The sequence below is a fragment of the Cavia porcellus genome, unplaced genomic scaffold (genome assembly GCF_034190915.1).
Source record: "Cavia porcellus strain 051 isolate PalLab524CR breed Dunkin Hartley unplaced genomic scaffold, mCavPor4.1 scaffold_2, whole genome shotgun sequence".
NCBI classification, from domain to species: domain Eukaryota; kingdom Metazoa; phylum Chordata; class Mammalia; order Rodentia; family Caviidae; genus Cavia; species Cavia porcellus.
The window spans coordinates 114,018,909-114,040,735 of record NW_026947485.1 but is presented as its reverse complement, the minus strand read 5'-3'; the positions used below and the strand labels follow the sequence as shown (position 1 = coordinate 114,040,735).

Here is a 21,827-nt window from a genome sequence, read left to right as displayed (position 1 = left end):
TGTTTCATCCTGCATGACTCCCCCTGAACAGCAGGGCTGTTGTGAGCTCACACAATGTGCTGTTCATGGGAGAGGGTGCTACTGGTGATGGCCTCACACAATACATTAACTGCACATTACAGTAATAAACTAATTTTATATTAAAGAGGTTGTTTCCAGTTAGGTCTTGTTGTAGTTGGGGGTTGTACAGAGAACAGTTAGAATCAGGACATGGAGTTTATAATATTATTTTGATAACAGTCACCAGGAGTTAACACAAGAGAATGCAGGAAAACTACCCACAACACCAAAAACATAGAATATTTAGTCCAGGGCCTAAATCCCACAGCAATGTCCCACATGAGTCCAGATGAAAACTCAGAGCTCATGACAATGCCTCCTAAGAGTCCAACTGGAGGTTTAGAGCCCACAAGAAGGATTCACACCAGTCTCTTTTTACGGATCTGTGCCTGGAAGGCCCAAAGGTCAGTGATGGAAGCCAGGAAGTCCATGCCAGTGGCGTGAAGAAGCTGTGCTGGTGGGATGAGGGTTCTATACTGGAGCTGTGAAGTCACACAACAAGTCCAGGGCTGTCCTGAAAAGCACCACAGCCATCCTCAGTGACACGGAGGCCCCAAGCTGCTCCAAGACAAGCACAGTCGAGTACATGCCAGGAAGCCAATATGACAAACTCATCCTGGAGACCAAGGAGCACACATCTTCCGCTCTGGAGCCAGGAAGCAATGCTCAATGTCAGGACCAAAGCTGCTCAAGGAGAGCCAATGGCTCAAACAGTGACTTGAAGGAGAACCCACAGTGCCTCAGAGCCTCAGCACAACAACACATTAATGCCTTCCTTCTCCTCCTCCACCTCTATGTATGCTGGCAAATTTCCTCAGGTGGAGCAGCTACACTCAGCGCCATGCTGATATAATCCAGCTGGCATTAAGTTGACCACCAGTTGTTAACCCATAACCGGTCTTCATGTTAAAGCACAATGCAGTCATGACTTTGTAGGTTCTACACATAAACTGGTGAGTCCAATTCTCAGATTTTTAGTGAAAGCTTCCTTGGAGAGCTTCCAATCCCATGGGCCTGGCTGTCAATCAATATTGTGAAGTAAGGGATGGTAACTGCTCAGAGTACTGAGTTTCATGCATTTGTACACTTATATGTATATCTTAGTGCGGAAATAGCTTCCCAGAGCATTATAAATTTAAAACAGTTGATAAAAATTCTTAGTTGACAGAAAATTTAAGACAAGAATGTTTTCTAAGCCTGTGAATCTCTAAGTATATAACTAAGAATTCCAGTTGCATCTCACACCAGCAACCTTTAATATACCAAATTTCTTATAACATTGGATTCATTTTAGTAGTACATTTCAAATTATTTAGATTCAGTACTTTGTTCTTTTGTACTGGGGAACAGGGATCAAACTCATGATCTTGCACCTGCCGGGCAGGCATTTAGGCCACTGAGCTAAATTCCTGGCCCTCAAATTATTTAGAGAACTATAAAAATTTCAAACTTTTTAGAGTTAATGATGGTCAAATTCTAATGAAAGCATCACTCTAGGCAGCAGAAACACTGAAAAATGACATCTGAGCTGGAGAGAGGAATTTATGCTAAGTGGCACCAGGTGTCCTCACCAGACCTGGGGGTGTGAGGAGATCCCCAGTGCTCCGTGCTGAACACACACCACTCACAAGCCTTAGAAGAAATGTCCATGTTCACCTCATGTTTCTTCCACTATAATTGATTATGTGGCCCAGGGACATTTAACTGGTAGGTAGAAATAAGGGGTAATTCCTCAGATTTTGCTTCTGTTTATTTCTGTATACATAGTCCTTAACCCAAAGTCATGGTCACAGCAAAATCCTTAAAATATTGCTGGATTTATGAATGTGTGATGGAATTTTTTTCTTTCTGTTAACTTTATGTTATATAAATTAACTTGATGTTAAATTTTTGGGTAGATTTAACTTCTTTTGGAATGATTTTCATGACATTGAAAGGACAATAGAAAAAAGACAATCCCAGTGACCTCAACCAGCCAGGAATCATTGATATATAGTACAGGGCCTGAAAATGGCATGCACAGTGACCACAGCTAGCTAGTAAGAGTTAGTGGAGAGCATGGGACCTGAGAAAGTCCCACCCAGTGACCCTCAACCTGTGGAGAGCCCCTCCTGGATGGACCACCAATGAAAATCAGGAAGCAGCCAGGCCTGTGATTTACCTGCTCTAGAGGAACAGAGGAAAACAATGAAAGGAGTAGAATGCCATCTCAAACCTCCAGCCCATCCCAAGCAAATTTATGGACATGAAAAACTGAAATAAACAACTTTATGAGGCTGTAAAGGAAATCGGATCAGAAATAATCTCCCATGCAATATAAGAAATGACAAACATGTTGAAAGAAATGCTGAGCAATCCAAATAAGGCATAGTTAAGAAAATAGGGGAGCTTTGGAAAATGATGGAAATCTTGGATGAACAATTAGAAAATAACTAGAATCAATGAAACAGATTCAAACAGAAATCCTGGAAATCAAAAATTCCAAACTGGCAAATACACTTGAACATATGTGAAGATAGACTGTCAGACCTTAGAGACATGATTGCAGCTAGTGAGCTCAAAGAAAAGATCTTTTAAAAAATAAAAGGAACCAGGAAATAACAATGCAACAGTTGGAAGATTAAAGAAATCATAGAAGAAAATTTTCCAAGCATGGGAAAAGAAACTGACATACAGATAACTGAAGCATATAGAACTCCAGTTACCATAACCAAAATAAATCTACATCCAGATATATAATAATCAAGATCCCAAAAATCCAGCATAAGAACAGAATATGAAAAACTGTTAGAGAAAAGAAACATCGCCTATAAAGGAAAATCCATCAGAATCACAGAAGACTTTTCAACACAACCAAGTCAAGAAGAACATGCAAGAAGAGTACTTCATGTGACAAAATAGCTTCCCACCCAGACTAATGTACACTGCAAAGCTTTTTCTCAAAATTGTTGAAGAAATAAAGTACTACCACTACAAAGTACAACTGAAGAACTTCATGACCACCAAAAAAACCTGACAGAACTACTAAAAGATTCATGACCACCAAAAAAACCTGACAGAACTACTAAAAGATATTCTAGATAGAGTCATAAATGACTACAATTTCAAGAACAACAATGGAAAGAAACCAACAAACGGCAACCAGGAGAGGAAAACAAAACAACAGCAGCAAAAAGATAATGTGACATAAATAAGCCAATATATGTCAGTTATAATCATTAATATAAATGGTCTCAATTCAACAATTAAATGAAACATGAATGTTTCATTTAACCCTGGCATCATGGAGCAAGAAACAAAATATGACTATGTACTGTGCACAAGATACCCGTCAACACAAAAGGAAATTCATAGACTGAAAGTGAGCGAATGCAAAACAATACTCCATGGAACAGGAACCCAGAAAAAAGCAGGGGTAGCTATTGTCTGTAGACCATGTGAACTTCAAACCAAAAATGATCAAAAGAGATAAGGTCACTACATACTAGTTAGTGGAAAATTTTGAGAGGAAGATATAACAGTCTTAAATATGCATGCACCAAATACAGGAGAATCCAGCTATGTAAGACAGACAACATTAAAAATCAAATAAGCAATGACAATTATAGTAGGAAACACTAATACTGCTTTGTCATATAGTGACAGAAGAACTCCATCGATTGCTATTGTCTGTTTTGCTTTTGTTGTTTTTTGATGGTTTGCTTCTTGATATTTTCTGGTTTTCCCCTTAAAATAGAAAAATAACTTTAAAAAGAAGAGGGTAATTAAAATATTCATGCCTTAAAAGCATATATTCCATAATATTTGTAGTCTTCTTTGTGTGAGCAAAATCTGATGAGTACAGTTGTTTTTCAGGTTCCACAAAGAGCAGGTATCTTGCATCCTCACAGATAGATTTGAGGAACTTCTGTTGATGGTGCTCATCTTCAATTGCTAAGAAATGTCTACAGCCATATTTTCCCTTATCAATACTTATCAACCTAATAGCCTTCTCAGGGTCCCCAGGACATCCTTGTTCATCAGGCTGTATATGAATGGATTCAGAAGAGGTGTAAAAATGTTGTAAAAAACTGCCAACACTTTGTCCTGGGTCATGCAAGGAGTGTGGCCGAGTGTAGGTGCAGAAACTGGTAACATAAAAGAGACTCACTACAATCAGATGGGAGGAACAGGTGGAAAGAGCTTTGGTCGGTCCTGTGCCTGAGCTCATCTGGAACATGACAGTGGGCACTTGAGCATAGGAAGCTACGATGGCCAGGAAGGGCAGCAGCAGAATAATAATTCCACTCAGGAGGATGGTGTGCTCATACTCACATACCAGTGGCGTCAGAGAGGAAACTTCACAGAAAAAGTGGTAAACAAGCCAAGACCCACAGAAGGAAATCTGGAAGACATACAATGTGTGTATTAAGGAGTTGACAGCACTGCTGGACCATGCACATATGATCAGGGAACAGCAGATCTTGCTCATGAGGACAGGATAGCACAAAGGATGGCAGATCGCTATATAAAGATCATATAATATGAAGCCCAGGAGAACAGCTTCACATCGACCAAGGCTCAGGAACATAAATGTCTGAATCTCACAGCCCAAGAATGTGATGGTCTTGGTGTTCATCAGGAAGAAGTTCATAGTCGTTTTGGGCACAGTATTGGAGATGTGCATAATGTCGATGAGGGAGAACGGACTGAGCAGGAAATACATGGGTGAATGGAGCTGCTGTCCACTCGGATGAGGTGAACCAAGGTGATGCTCCCCAGTAGAGCCACCAAGAAGAGGAATACAATGTCAGCAAAGAGAAAACAATTCATGCTGCCATATTGGAAAAGACCAACCAGTATAAAGTCTGTCCCAGAGCTTTGGTTTCCAGGTTTCATGCCTAAAATTAAAAAATCAATGTAGGTAATATATAAGACATCCATGGAATATTGTAATTATCTTTTGAAAGAAAAAAGTTCAATAATTAAGTACATCTAATCTTTCTCGAATCACTTTAGGTAAACGTAGAGCTATTGTGAGGTATAATAAACTAGCATATATTAACATATAGTCATTTTTACTTATTTTTGTTATTTTACTATTTTGACACACAATATTTGTAGATATTAACAGTGAACGTTTAATGTTTTTTTCATGTATACAGTGAGTACGGATCAAAAGGAAAAAGCACTCTCATTGCCAGTTTGTGAACAGCAGGAAACTGGTATTTTCCTCCTTTGGGTCTTTTAACTCCTCTTTTTAAATTTCCATAAACTACAATGGCAAAATGTAAATAAATATGATTACCGAAACCAGAATAAAAACATAAAATAGTTTTATCACCATTTTGATGATGTGTGTGCAAAAATTACATTCTCCATTTGTGTGTACTTTATTGTAGTAGATTCAATCTTTCTACTAATGAAAATATTCTCAGTTCTTTAAGTTCACTATGTCAAAGAAGAGTTGTTTTATAATTGTGTAAATTGTAATGAATCAATACTTTATTTTACCTTAATTAGTTATACACAGAAATAAAAACTACAGTAATGTAAATTTGAGGGTGATACTGTAACCCTTTTAAATTTGAGTTGATAAAAATCAGGTTATTAGAATAATTAATTTTCCATGTCTCAGACTACATACAATTAATATCACCAGACGGTAGTTATTACTGGAAATTTATGAAAATTCAGTCTAGATATCAAGATTATATTGCCTCCCATGATGCAATTATTTTAATAGAGTATAGAAAAACAGCTGAAATTAAGAGCTGCTGCTTAAAAAAGTAACAGAAAAAAATAAAATATTTTATAGAGATTAATCATTACCATACGGGATCAAATGTCAATAGAGAACAGAGGTAAAGATTACAGTTTAATAGAAATGACCAATAAAATTCACTATAATATCAAAATACTTATACAAGACACTTTATTATTCTACTGAGCAAACTGCTTTAAAACAGGATATTTACAACCTTTTCTAATTATTGTAATAATTATTTAATAGTTAGATTTTCTTCAAATTTGTTATTATTACTCCCCTCAAAAAATAAGTGCACCAGAAATAAATTTCAGGGGCCAGAAATTTAGCTGAGCAGCATAAGCGTCTGCCCCACAAGCACAAGGTTGTGATTTCAATCCGTGATTTCATTCATGAATTTTAACATGAGTCCTCAGATGATTCTGAAAGTCATTTAGAAAAATATTGAATATATTAAACATGAATATTTTACAAAATTATGAAAATAATAGACTTGCCTGAATAACTAGAAAGATTGAATATGGGAAATAAAATAAATGTTATAATGTGCTAATTACCAGGTTCAATCCATCACAGTGCTATTTAAATGATCTTAATGTTTTCCCAAAACAAAATATCAAGAATGTAGTAAAACATGCACTAATATGCATGTGTTAACACTTGGGAGATTTAAAAATTTTTCATTATTGGTCATGAGCACTTATAATTTTCCTACCTTTTAGATTCAGAGCTTGACTACAGGATGATTTTTCTTGAGAATCAATTAAATATGAAGGGCACGTGGGTGCAAAACTAGTAAACATGGCACCCTTGTGAGGAGCAATTTGAAATGAACAGCACCTCCTAAGAGAGGAGAATACATTTTAGAAATGATTAACCTGCAGAGATAAGTCACATATTAAAAAGATGGCCTAAACACTAGGCTTTTATGGATTTCATCTGCAAAACAATACATATATGCAATTATAATGCCTATTGAACATCACTCAGTAAAGATCATTAGATATTTCAGAACAAACAGTGCCATTTCTCAATCCACAGCTCCTCTTCCAGAGTTATCAAGTCCCATTACTGTTTCACTAACATTTTATAGGAGCAAGAAACTGCAGGCAAGTAATGCATAAGATTGTTCATGGGTTTCATTATTTTCCTCCAGTGAGTTTCCCTCTGATTTTTCCTACTGCTCTAATGGTCTGGACACAAGTCAGCTGCTGCCAGTTCCAAGCTGAGAAGCTGTTTCCACCCAGCCCAAAGTAACAGTCACCAGAAGGGTCATTACGCTCAAGTGCCCACTAGTTTGCACTACATATATAGAAATATTTAACGTTCTTTTAAGTTCCAGGACACTGAGGGAGATACATTTGTCCTTCTTTCATTTGTTTAAAGTATAGACATAGCTCTTCTTTTGTAAGCTGTGTTGGTGGCTAACTGAAGTAGAGTTTCTCCCCACCTGTGACTCCAAATCCCAATTCCCATTAATCATAGCAAGTCTGAGTCCTGTAAAACTCAATTCATAAGGCTGAAAAACTGAGCTTCAGGCTGTGCCAAATAAAAGACATCAGAAACATGGATATTTCACCTGACAACTGAAGTAGATAAGCCAAGATGAACGTGAAATATCTAACAGACATCCTCAGCCTCCTTAGTTCAGGGACACCACTAATTCCTCACCCAGTTTCCAAAATCCATTCCTCTTTAAATAGAATCCTAAGAGGGTCACATAGATAGATCAGTATAAAAGCACTGTACTGAGCATGACATCCACCAAGATATTAAACACACTGAGCATTCCAGTCCCCAAATCCTAATCATGTAGCTCCACTCAGTTACGCAATAGAGAAGATCCTTAGATTGAGATAAGCAAATCAGCACCAATAGCTACTGAAACTCAGCTATAAATCAAGCTCAGGATATTTAATATAGAAAAAAGAAGTCTTCATGATTCTTTAGACAAAGACAGATTTCAGAATAAACTCACTACTTCTGGCCCCATAAGCTGATAATCAAACCTTACTGAATCACCGTTTTGAATGATTAGAGTTATTTCATCAAATGTTTAATTACACGTACTGTTTTCCATCATGATGCAGCCTGTTGTGATGTTAACATCATCACAGATACTTTTATATGTTTGCCCTCCAAACTTTTCTTGAATTTTGAATTTTTCTTATACTACAAATCCTTGTAGAAACATTCAGAGATGAGTTGACTCACTATAATTGATGAAATAGAGAAAGTTAGAGAACTAGAGGTGAGGGATAAACTCAGTCTTACACCAAATAATAGCAAATACATGCTTTCACAAACTTCAGCAGGTATCACTGAAATGGTACCTGGGTAATTTATCTCACCAACAATTAGCCCAAATGAAGAACAGGAACACGTCAGTAAAATACTGCAATTCACTGTCATATAAATTTAGATGAACGACACAACTTTAAGCAGTATGAATGAAACTAGATTCTGTTTCTATTTTCAACATTACTCATCAAAAATTTGTTAAGGTGTCTGTGAATTATTCTGAAATTTTTGGTTAAGAAACAATTATATAGCTCTGTTGCCTTTGCTGTGTATGAGCCTTCTTACCTTCAACAACCCAATCCTTTGACCCTGAAGGGTAAGAGGGGATTGTGAAAGAATATTTTTCCCACAAGATAAAAGGATATTTAGATTGTCTTTCATTTTATTAACTCATGAATTTAAAAAATAATTTAGGCACCTGGATGACCTCAGCAGGTTAAGAGATCATCAAGCCCCCTTCCCCCACTTCCAGAAGACCTCAGCATTCAAGGGGAGCCTTGACTACACTTCCCCCACACATGAAAGACCTCAGCAACCCCAAAAGACCTCAGTAGCCTTCAGACCATTACTGACCCCTTCCACCACCTGCAGCACCTCGGTGGGCTTCTGGAAGACTTGGCAAAAACTCCCACCACACAGAGGACCTGAGCAGGCCACTGACAGTGTTGTGAGTTTCCTCCTCAAATAGATTTCAGTGGGTAAACAGGAGCTACAGAAGATCCTCCCCACAAGACTGGAGGACCTTGGTGACCAAGCAGGAGTGTGAGTGAATCCTTCCATTCAGACAACCCTGGGTGGATTGGCAAGACCACTGATGCAGCCTCTCCCTACACGGAGGAATATTAAAGGACCTACAAGACCCCCAGTGACACAGTGGGGTCTCCACTGAGGTACACACTGTAGACAGGTCAGTCTGGCAGCCTGGAACAGCCTGAAGCCACAGTAATAATAGAAGCTAAGAGTTGGTTTACATCAATACTCCTAATGTAGTTAGCCTAAGAAAAAATATAGGAGTCAGCCAGCAGGCCCTGCAGGAGGAATTTAGGTGACTGGACCTACCCCTACACTGTAGGACACAGCAATTGAGCAAATATCAATCACATTATAGGACTCTAAGACACACACAATAGACAGTGCAGACTACCTGAATTGAAAATACCAAAATATTAACCCAAGAGGTAAAAATGACAAAACAAAAAGCAAAATGCAATTTCAAACACCCAGTCCATCAGGAACAACCTCAGGAGACATCAAGATAGAGGACATTAAAAATCATACACCTGAAATTTCTGAAACCACAGCAAGTGAAATAAATTTATGAGGCTATAGAGGAAATTATTATGAAGTCTCTCAGGTAAAGAAAGAAATGACAACATTAAAGGATTTTCTCAGCATAACTAGAGAAGACATGGATAAAAATAATACAGGAGTGTGGAAAAATGATGGAAACCTTGAACAAATAATATAGCAAAGAAATAGAATACATGAAACAAATTCCAAGAGATATACAGGAAATTAAAAATTCCATTGGAAGCTGGTGAAACTGCTCCAATGAAACTGAAGATAGACTTTTAGACCTTGAAGACAGGTTCGTGAAACAAAGTTTAAAAATAACAAGGAATCTTGAAATAACAATTAAAAACTTTAAGATGATGCAAGGAAAAACAATAAAAGACTGATAGATCTCAATGAAAATTCAGGAGTAATATGACTTTCCTTTGCCTACATGAGCTCACTTATACCTGTTTACCTCCAGCACTCCAGGCCCTCAGGACATCCTTAAGTGCTCTGTGCCCTAGGGGCCTTCCTTGGGAGCTCTGTGCTTTTGGCTCCTCACATGTGAATGATCCCTAGTGCTGTGGCTCCCCTTTTCTATTTTTTGCAGTTGATTCAGTTCAGTTTGGAGGAGCTGTGTTTGGAGAACTCTGCAGATAACTGTCTTCTTTATGGTTATGCTTCTCTGTTGGAGGTTTAAGACCAAGATTAAGTGAGTCCTGTATGCACAAAATCAATTTCTTTCTATCACTCAAGTTCAATGAAGTCTCTTCAGGAATTATGCTGGACCCATGCATAGCACAACTTAGTGTTTCTGTCAGTGTCAGCCATCTGGATGAGCCATGGCTATTGCTTGATCAAATGGCTTTCTGTGAAAGCTTTTTTTCTCCTAGTTACTCTGCTTAGGCACACTACACATCACAAATCATTTTCCTCTGTTTCCAATTGTCTCCATCAGAGGAGCAGGGACTCACTGAGTGTCTTGTTACTTTTACTCATCGCTGAGACAAAATGTCTGATGCCCGAAGTTGGAAGGGAATGGTTTACTTCTTACAGTTTTTGGAAGTTTCAGTCCATACTCAGTTGGCTCCAAGTTATGGTGTCATGGCAGGGCCACCGTTCATGGCAGCTACAAACAGCAAGACAGAAACCAGCAAGAGAGAAAGAGACACACCTTCTTCCTGCCATTCATTACATTCTGGCTCCATCCCTAGGCCAGTGTAGCACTCACACTCCCAATCCAAGTGCTAGACAATGAACCAATCACAAATACATAATGCAAAGGCATGAGGCCTGGAGGCCACTGACATAAACCGTGACACTGAGTTACAGAATACCACAGCAGCAGTTCTATTATGTCCTAGGTCCTCGGTGACCTTGGAATGTTGGAGTCTTAAGTATTGGCTGTCCTGTTCCATCTATCTTTGTGATCTTTTAGTCTCTAAACCTTAGTTGTTGACATGCAGAAGAAAACACTGAAGACTTTACATTATAATGGAGGCAATAAGCCTAATATTACCATTATATCTAAATATTTATCACCTTATGATTTAGAACTGTTATTGTGTAACAACCATATATTTTGTCCTTGATCTTAACAGAAAACAGTTACTTGTTTTACACAGAAATTTAGATATTAAAAAATACAGAAACTGTCAGCATGGCAATATGCTGATATTTTATAACATACTTAAATTTTCATTATGACACAGTATTTCACCCCTTTGTGTTAATTTTCTTTTTTATCTCTAATACATAAGAAGCTTTGGCCTAATTGACCTTTAAAGACATGTACATCACATAAGTTCTTTGTTAAAGACAGATGTCTGAATTTGAGAGAAAAATATCACTGTAAGCAGTCTGTATTCTGCAGCTCAAAACTCCTGCATATATGCAGGTATGAGTACATTCAATATACTACAAAAATGTTAACAAACAATTATTATAGCCATGTAAAAATCTTTGTACAGTGTCATTTTTAAATAAGAAATTGTATTCTCTGGAAAACTTATTGAATGGAGGGCAGATCAAGGAATGCCTCACCCTTGAGGAAAGTTACCTACAAGCACATGGCAGCTGTTTTACTCTGCTCATAGACTTGCAATTCCAACGTACATGGATGATTCATGGTAGCACATGCACCCTCTCTAAAATCAACGTATCCTTGACAGTGACATCGTGTAACACTTACTGTAAGAGACAGACAGAAAATGGCTCCCCTCCCTGAGAAAAGAAAATTTTTTCTTGCAGTGAAATAAAATTCCTCTATGTCAAACAAACAGTAATATCTTACTGTGGCTCAAAAAAATTTACAGGACACAATAAAATAGAGTTTGCCATGAGACCTTCCTCCAGTGTGGAAGACTCCTTCCTGGCCTCCACTTCTCCTTACCCATCTAACTGAACAAAATCTGAGAGACTGTGCTCTATGGAAGGCTACTACTCTATCATTTCTGTTCATGTTAGGACTGCTGCTTTCAGATCCACTGTGGTCATCTTAATTTAATTTAATTTAATTTAATTTAATTTAATTTAATTTAATTAATTTTGGTACCATGGATAGAACTCATGACCTCATGCTTGCCAGGCAGGCACTTGTGCTGCTGAGCTAACTCCTAGTCTGTCTGTCTGTCTGTCTGTCTGTCTGTCTCTCTCTCTCTCTCTCTCTCTCTCTTTTTCTCTCTCTCCCTCTCTTTCCCTCTGTCTCTGTCTCTGTCTGTCTCTCTTTCTTTGCCCCAAGTTTAACACTTGATGAATTCACTAATAATCCATTACTCCCCATTTTGCATGCTTATTGAGAAGTGTCCCCTCACCTGCCACTTCTTCTTACCCCATCCTTGTTTGAGCATCATATGTCCTGTTCCTGAGAGCTCTATAAGTTCCTGGGGGGGGGGATGATGAGAGGATGAAGAAAATAGAGACAGAGAGCTGGGGTAGGTGGAGCCCTTCCTCCTGAATGGGAAGAGGAGACTACTCCATCTGTGCAATGTATTTATTTATTTATCCTATGATGCCCCTTTGCTTAACTAGCTGGCTTCCTACACCTGGTGTTCTCATGGCAGGATCACCTGTTTACCTCCAGCCTCTATGCCCTCAGGGTGTTCCTTAGGCACTGCATGTCCTTGGGCCCTTTTGCAGGTATTCTGTGCTTTCAGCTCCTCATGTGTGAATGATCACAGCTCAGGGGCTCCCAACACATCATCGCACTTGAATTTAACCCAGTCATCACAAATGTCTGAAGTAACATATTCCATAGTATTCAGTGGGTTAATAGTATTCTATTTTCTGCTGGTGTTTATGAAATAAGTTAATTTTATGGTATTCAATTAGGAGATCACCTCCCAGATTTCCTCCTTATCTTCTATTTCCCTATACAGATTTGAATATCCACTTTGTATGCTTTAATCCTGTAACTTGAACAACTATTTCTAAGATGACAATATGTAATCTATTAACTAGTGATTTCTTACATTTTTTGTAATTCTGTATTATTTGTATGCTTATACTGTTTTGTTTTGTTTTCCTTTAAATAAAAAAAAAGTTTACCAGAATTAAATCTGTGCAGTCTGTATTATTTTATAAAGTACAAGTCATTCAAAGATCCATCACTACACGTATTATTATGTGCAAGTTTTTCTCCTGGAGAATTCCTAGTGATATTTTGAGGAAACTAAAAGATAACGATAAAAGTGACAGTTTTGTATCTAATGCTTGTGGCCGTAACAGACATAAAAGCCAGGACACTGCACTGTTCAGATGATTAATCATCGAATTCAACATAAGTAGTCTTGTTTATGGAACACACCTACACACAAAACTGGAGAATAACAAATAATCTTTAATTCAGCCTAAGTATAAAATATATTGAGTATATATATATATATATATATATATATATATATATATCGTGTAAGTAATGATAAGAATACATAAAAGTACGTGGTAATCATGATTCCCAATCACACTGGTTTGAAGCTATATAATATTTCCACTCATTAATTGGAATGGTTTTAATCTGGGTTGTTTTATATTATTGTCTGTGATACCACGAATAACTATTTTGAAGAAAATAAGACAGCATAATAGCTAGTGCTGATTTAATATCATCCTGTTTTGAAGCCCCATCAAGTTGTTGTTCATCTGTTTCCATTAGTTTTAACATGTTGTATCTTATTATATTTTAATGTATGCAATAGTATAAACAAAAATTTTTATAGGCAAAGAGATTACATAGAAACCAATGTTCAGTTTCTGTTAGCTGGTTCTAAATACACTGCAATACTTTCATTCGCTTGAATGGTTTCACATTGTCTTGATAAGTTTGACACTATAGTATACGAAGTTAGATTCAAATATTTCAAGGAAAGAGACACTATGATAACTACTATTAATGTCAGGCTCTCTGGTAGTGAAACACAATGATGCTTAAATTGTTTGGTTCTGACCTGTGTTGTTCTATTGATGTGCTCTTTTTTATCTCAATCTCTCCCTTTTTTTTCTTTTTTTTTAAACTTAATTTATTTCTTAGTATCTTTTAATTAAGGGAAAACTAAATTAAAAATAGCGGGATATATTATAGTAACTTTTTTGTTTTCCTATTAACCTGACTTGAACCGTTGTATTGCTCTCCACATCTTGTTCTGATTGATTTTATTATAATCTGTTCTGTTTAATAGTATCAAATTTGAGGGAATAAGCAACCACTTTGAAGGCAACCAGATATTCTATGATGCCAATTATGGTTTGACTATTATCTTCTTTCGAAGTCCTATAAGGTCTCCAATGTGAGTTTTATTGGTTTTGTTCTGTACTGTGTTGTTTAATTCTATTATAGCTGATATAGGTACCTTCTTTTTTTTTTTTGGATAACAAGAGGCATAATGGTAACCATTGTTGATCACCCAGTAATCTCTTTTTGCATTGTATACTACGTCCATCCTCCTGTTCTGACTCTGTTTTGCTTTGTCACATTGGGTTTTTTGTTGTTGTTGTTGTTGTTCTGTTTTGTTTTATCTTGTTTCTTTTTTTATGTTTTTTTTTCTTTTCCTCTTCAAAGAAAAAGTTATAAGAACTGTGGGTGTAATGGAACCCAAAATGTGTGATTGTTAGCGTAAAAAAGGGAGGAAAGAAAGTGATTTAAAGGATATAACTGCAAGTGTATTTAAGTGTGTAGGATAGAAAACCATATTACTGCGTTTTTGTTGGATCATTGAACAGAACTGTCTGCAATCTCACTGTATAATGTGCACTTTGTATGCTTTAATTTTGTACCCTGGACAACTGTTTCTGAGATGACAATATATAATCTATTGACTAGTGAAATCTTACGGTATATTTGTTCTCTTGAAATTCTGTATTACTTGTAGCCTTTTCCTGTCTTGTTTTGTTTTGTTTTGTTTTTCTCTTTAAATAAAAAAGATATTGAGTAATGTTCTTCATTCTACTTATTTGTTCTTATCATATGTATTTAGTACAAACAATCTTCACAGATTTTTGAAAAACAGATGAATTTTTGAATCCATGTGTGAATGATAAGAAATATGTTGGAAACACACAACCACTATCTTATAAGAGAGACAAAAATAATTATTTGTGACTATGTGACACTATTGTTTGAAGGAAAAAACATCTCACTAGGTAATGATTAAGACTCTAGAAAGATATATTTTTAATATTTAATTTACTTTGCTACCAACCATTTTTTCCTACTCAAGTTAACTGTACATCTGTATTTGACAAAGAAGTTACTGATTTAGGTTGCTAAAATACTTGAAATGCTAAAATTTTGAAATTGTCGATGTAAGTATTATATAACTATTTAGGATACAACAAAATTAGGTGTATTGGACAAAATGGATCTTTCTACCACACATGATTCAATATGAGGCAGTGTATGTGTGATAGCTTGTTATATGTGAGTGATAAAATAATATGAATGTAAGTAAAAGATAAAACTCTTTGGATACTAAACCCTTTGGTTACTACCATCATACTAGATACTGTAATGGAATACTCTGACACTTTAATTGAAAGTACAATGTAAACAGGTCAATGAACTGCCAGTCAGATTTTGCTTATCTCAATAAGCTATGAAGAAAAAAAACTTCACTAAATTAAGGAACAATATAGGAAATATTTTAGGAATCATATGAACAAAATTAACACAATATTAACACACAATACCATTCATAATATACAATGGAAAATCAAATACTTAGGAATTAACATAAACTAGGAAGTGAAAGTTTGCAAAACAATTACAGTTCTTTGAAAAAGGAGATAAAAATGCACAGAAAATGGAAAGATCTTCACAGTTCCTGCATAGGCAGAAGAAACATTTGAAAGGGCCATTTGTTCAAAACTGATGTACACATTCAATGCAGCTCCAATCTAAATAATAATAGCACTGCTCACAGAACTAAACAAACAGGTTAATTTCCACGGGGAAGCAGAAGAGCCCCAGAAGACCTGGATAGTTCCAGGACACAACAGCAAAGAGGAAGACATCACAATACTAGAATTTGAATCACAGTTTTTTGTGAGGTTCTCACATATGCAGAGCTTTGTAACTCTCCTTTTGATTATTTCGTATACTTACATTTGCCAAAGTCAACCTTCTTAGGGCCCCCTTCACCTCTTCGTTCCTGAGGGTGTAGATGAGGAGTTTCAGGAGCAGGGTGACGATGTTGTACAGGATAGTGAGGAACTTGCCCTGGTCCTGCGAGCAGCTCTTCCCCAGCTGCCATGTCCATGTAGATCATGTTTCTGTAGAAGAGCTACACCACTGTGAGGTGTGTTGAAGGTGTGTTGACTGGTTCAGGTGGTTCCCCTGAACCAGTCCACACATGAATGTTGAAGGCCATTTGCCTTCCTGATGTTGACTGCATCCACATCACAGCCAAGACGATGCAGCCATAGGAGACCAGAATGAACAGCATGTGTGACTGCACACAGCCTCTGGCCATGCTTCCTACAGCAGCTGGTCTGATACAGGCCATGAGGATCATGTGGGCATCTCATATAGGCAGTGGTTCACCTTGCAGTACCAGAGTGGGCTAATCATAAGGTTACTATAGATATAACCAATGAGTTGGCTAATCCACATAGCCCAGCAAAGGACAATTAATCCACACAGAGCTGTGGATGCATAGTAACCATGCATGCAGGGGCTTGCAGATGGCCATGAGCCGGTCATAGGCCATTATGGCCAGGAGCAAGCCCTCCACACCTCCCAGTGCAAGAAACAGGAAGAGCTGGAGGGCACAGCCCACAAAGCTCATGATCTTGTCTGGGACACTCAGATTGTAGAGTAGCTGAGGGATGGAGCTGGTGGTGAAGCTGAGGTCCAGGAAGGACAGGTAGGTGAGGAAGTAGTACATGGGGGTGTGGAGGTGGGGGGTCCAGCTGGGCCACCAGGATGATGGTGGTGTTGACAACCAGGGTTAGGAGATACATCAGCAGAATGAGCACGTAGAGGATACTCTCCAGGTGGGGATGGGCAGAGAAGCCCAGCAGGATGAAGGTTACTTGGGAGCTGTCATTGTTTCCAACCAGCTCTAGTGCACCTACAGAAATAAAGGAAATTGAAAGAAAAATAATTCATAGTAACTCTGAATACCTATACATGCCAACCATACCTTAAACCATTAAGAAAACACATGTGTGACTTATGCATGTAGATTTCTAGACCAAAGACTGCTTCTCAAACAGGGCACCAGTGGGAACCTTAGCAACCAGTTCTTTCTAACAGGCTCATGCAGGAAGCTACTGGGATGAGTTTCACAGGGTCTCATTACTTCTTTCCTCCTCACACATTTTTGTCTTGTTTTACTGATCTTTGCTTTTAATGCAAAAGAAGTCTTTTAAAACCTGAAATGTGTATTAAACTCCAGCTAGTGCAACACAGATGTATCCAGCAGCAACTATTAGCCTATGAACTGACAGAAAAAGAGAGCAGGACTTCATGTGTTACAGAATGGATAATGTTAAGTTATTGCAGATACTGCATCCTTTATGCTGACATATCATATCTATTTTCCTTAGAAATTAGCTATTTGTAAATTTAAATTGCTGTTATGTGAAAAATTTCACTAGGGAAGTAAGTCAGGCACTTTTAAGATGCTATCCTACATACCAGGATGCATGGCATGAAATCATTTTAATCATTGCTACTTGAAAGTTACCAAGGGAAAACTGGAAAGTTTTATTTACACTGGAGTTTTATTTACATTATTACTACCTAGCTCTTAAAGTTTTATTTACATTATTACTACCTAGCTCTTAAAATGGCTAAATGCTTTATGGCATGTTAGAGGGAGACAGGTGTATGCAGAAAAAACCTGATCGCCTTTCCTCCCACTTGCATGTGATCAAGTAAATTTTTTAAAATCATGGGTATCATATGCACAATTTGGTGATAAGAAACTTATATACAACAAAATACCAAACCTGTGTACAATTTTTAAATCAATAAACATTTAGTCAAATTAAAAATAAAAAATACTTTTAAACAGAAAAAGAAAGACATAGACTAATAGACAAACAACATGCTTTGGCCATATATATATATATATATATATATATTTAAAATATATATATATATATTTTAAACTTTTTAAAAAATTTTTAAACTTTTTAAAAAATAATGTTGAACAACAGAAAAATCTTGTCTTTTCCCAAAGCCTTGTTCCCCTGAACCAGTCCACACATGAACAAGGTAAATTTGCTTCTCTATGCTCTCATCCTGGGGAGACTTCTGGGGTGTCCTGGACTTACATTAATTTCCTTTGTTTTTCTGTGAGTGAATTGTGAGAATGTTTAAGAAGTTGGTTAATAATGGTTGATAACTTTGGACAGTCATTAATTTTTGAGAAAGGTTAGATTCTACCAAAGTTCTTCAAAAATCCTCAGCTTTAAGATATCTCACACAGACTTTTCTGAGTCTCTCTGATCTTGTCGCCAAGGCTGAATCTGAATTTTCCCACTGTGTTCGATGCTATGATAGAGATGCAGAGGCTAAGCCTGAAGACACCCAAGAGCAGCAGAGCAGAGCTTGCACCACTGCCTTCCTTCCACTCCACTCCCTGGCACCCAGCTCTGCACATGCAGGCATCCACCACCTCGAGTTCCCATGTCTCAGAGGCCTCCAACCCCGCCTCCATAGCCTCTCTTTCATCCCTCAAGCCTGAGGACATCCGGATAGGAAAAATGAAAGTAGTTTTCAGGACCCGCAGGGACAGTGGAAAAGCTGTCTGTCTGCTGTTAGGAGATCCAGCTACCCATCTCCGGAGCAGGGCACAATCCCAGCATCTCCTCAGCTCCCAGCATGGGCAGAGCCCTGCAGCTGCCCCATGATGAAGTCATCTGTCCAGAGGGGAGCGGGGACCCCAGGGTGCCAGTCCAGCCTGCACCCTTCCAAGCTGGAAGGTTCAGTCTGCAAAGGGAGCTGTGCGCAGGCCATGGAGATCCCTGCAGAGCTCCCAGCTGGGCTAAGGTAGGATCAAGCTGAGTCTGCTGACACTAAGGGCCAGCAGCATGGTTCCCTGAGTGCCCCTGTGAACCCCCTCAGCAGCGCCCTCTCCAGCTGCCCACGGCTGCGTGCTGTCCCTGAACTCTCTGCAGCCTACTCTGCCCCACAGATGTCCTGCCTCTCCCTGTCATGTCCCGATGTCCTGAATTCATTTTCTGTCCAACAAACCTACTCTGGGGGGAGGATAGAGATCCCCTCCTCTGCCTCAGGGACCCCCTCGATTCTGTGTGGGGACAGTCCCAGCACACACTGTCGGTTCAGGTGTGTGCTACAGTCTGCCTGTGAGAGCCTCTGAGCCAAATCCAGGTCCAGGACCACTGATGCTGTGCGATTTGCAGTGGTGCCTGTGACCCTCAGCTGGATCGGCCTTCCAGACTTAGGGCTGGGGAGGCAGAGTCTGATCAGGGTTCCTACTGATCCCTTGCTGCACATCAGGCTTTCAAGATTTGATTAATTACTGAAGTAATTACTGACTTCCAAATGCACCAAGTGGAAGGACTTTGTAAGCAGATTCCTGAAATTTGCTAAAGGTTAGATAAAATGATTTTGTGTAAAGGAAAAATGTCTGGTTCTAGTGAAACACATGGTCACATGTCTGCTAACTTGGGGGGAGGTGGCAGAGGAAACGCTGGCACAAATATGCAAGCTGCTCTTCACTGCTTTTTCTCTTCCTTATTGCTGCCAGTTTTCTCCACACTATGGCAAGACTTGCTTTCTTTTTGTTTCCCATTATTTGCAACATTTACTACAAACCTCAGTATTTGTCCAAGCAGTAGACTAAATTCCAACCAATAAAATACCACATTTGAATTTTATGAAATTTAAAATACTATCATCGTTTCTTAATTAATGTGTACACTTTTATTTTATATAAAAATAAAACAATTTTATAACAAGTGTGGGGAGACCCAGGGAAAAGTGGAGAAAAATCAGACACCTGAGTTGCCATCCTAAAAGCTAACTGGTAGGACAGACCCATCAGGATCAATTTCCCAGGCTTGCGACAATGTTTGGATTTTCTATTCATCTCAATCAATGCAGGATTTATGAGTGATAATGTTGAGGTGGGTTTGACTTTGATAAAAATTCACATGAGATTGGTGTTGTTAAAGATGGAAGTTTTTTAGAGGCAGGTCTTGTTAAAAGCAGAGAAAGATGATCTATATCCTGAAGTTTCTATAGATGATGAATGGAAGTAGAAGAACTAAAAGAAAGCCACATACTTCGTGAAAGAGGATTGGTATTGAAATCTAGAGCAAAATATCATGCAATGTCATCTTTATTAGCAAAACTATATGTGCTGATAAACCTTTGGTAGTTGCATGATTTTAAAAAAATTTCATAACAAAATAACAGCAGAATAACAACAGTTAATACAATGACCATTGGTAACTTTAAAGTAGTCAATCAGTGTAAAATTTTGGGTTTAAAAAACTCTTCAGACAATATTAGAACACAATTTCCCTTACAAAGAACTAAGAGAAACTAGTAGTACAACTACCTTCTATTTTGTTTTATTTTTTTCTGTTCCCTTCATTCCTTTTCCCTTTCCCCCATCCTAGTTTTTCCATTTGGACAATTTCTTTACATTTCACAATATGTATTGTGCACTTTGGACCTTATTTACTCTTTCAGTTTCTCATACCTGGGAGACAAGACGATACTTACACATGTTTTTCCGATTTATTTCACTTATGAGTATGGTCTCTAGTGGGATCAATTTACCCATAAAAGTCTCAAGTTTATCCATCAATATGCTTGAGTAGTATTTCATTGTATAAAAACACCACATCTGTATTATCCATTCCTTGGTGATGAGCATTAGGGTTGGTTCCAATACTTAACTATCATGAATTGTCCAGCTATAAACATGGGTATACATGTACCACTATGGCATGATTTTTATTTATTCTGGGAAGATGGACAGAAGTGTAATGGCTAGGTTGAATGGGACCTCTGATTCTGCTTTTTTGAGGAAGCTTCACACTGATTTCCACAATGGTTGTACCAGCCTACACTGGTGCATCAACAGTGCAGAAGGATTCTTTTTTCTGTACAGTCCTAGCATTTGTTATTAGTTGATTTCTTGATGGTAGCCATTCTCTCTGCAGTGACATTCAATTTCAGAGTTGTTTTAATGTGCACCTCAGGAACCACCGATGACGTTGAACATTTTTTCATATGTTTATTTGCCATTTGTATTTCTTCATCTGAGAGGTTCTTAGTCATATCAGATGTACATTTTTGGATTGGGTCTTTGAGTGTGGGTGAATTTTCAGTTTTTTAAATTTTCTACATATAAGTCCTTTATCTGAGCACAACTGATGAAACTTTTTCCCAGTCCATGGATTTTCTTTGCACTCTGTTGATGCTGTCTTTTGATGTGATCATGGATAGGAAGAACTGACATAGTGAAAACAGCTATACTTCCGAAATGGTTATACAGATTTAATGCAATTCCAATCAAAATACCACTAGCATATTTCACAGAACTAGGGAAAACTTTCTTAAAATTCATTTAGAACCAGTAGAGACCTAGAATATCAAAAACAGTTCTGAGAAAAAGGCAAGGCAGGGGACAGCATCATATCTGACTTGAAATTATACTGCAAAGCTACTGTGATACAAGCAGCATAGTACTAGCAAACCAGATAGATCTGAGGATCAATGGAACAGATTAGAATTTGCAGACACAAATCCAAACACACTCAATCAATTTGTCTTTGGCAAAGGGCCCAAATGTGTTAACCTAAAACAGACAGCCTCTTAAATAAATGGTACTGGCAAATCTGGCTTTCCACATGTGTATCACCATCCATGAAAGTAGAATCAGAATAGATTAACGATATAAACATTAAAATAGAAACACTAAGTATATTGAGAAGGAACAGGTAGAAATCTTTAAGACGAGTGTAG

General features: G+C 37.8%; 2 pseudogenes; both read right to left on the bottom strand.

The window, feature by feature from the left end:
* Positions 1–4,035: 4,035 nt before the first annotated feature.
* Positions 4,036–4,938, bottom strand: LOC134472801 (olfactory receptor 2AK2-like; annotated as a pseudogene).
* Positions 4,939–15,929: 10,991 nt separating this feature from the next.
* On the bottom strand, positions 15,930–18,576 carry LOC100729972 (olfactory receptor 2W3-like; annotated as a pseudogene).
* Between the last annotated feature and the right edge of the window lie 3,251 nt (positions 18,577–21,827).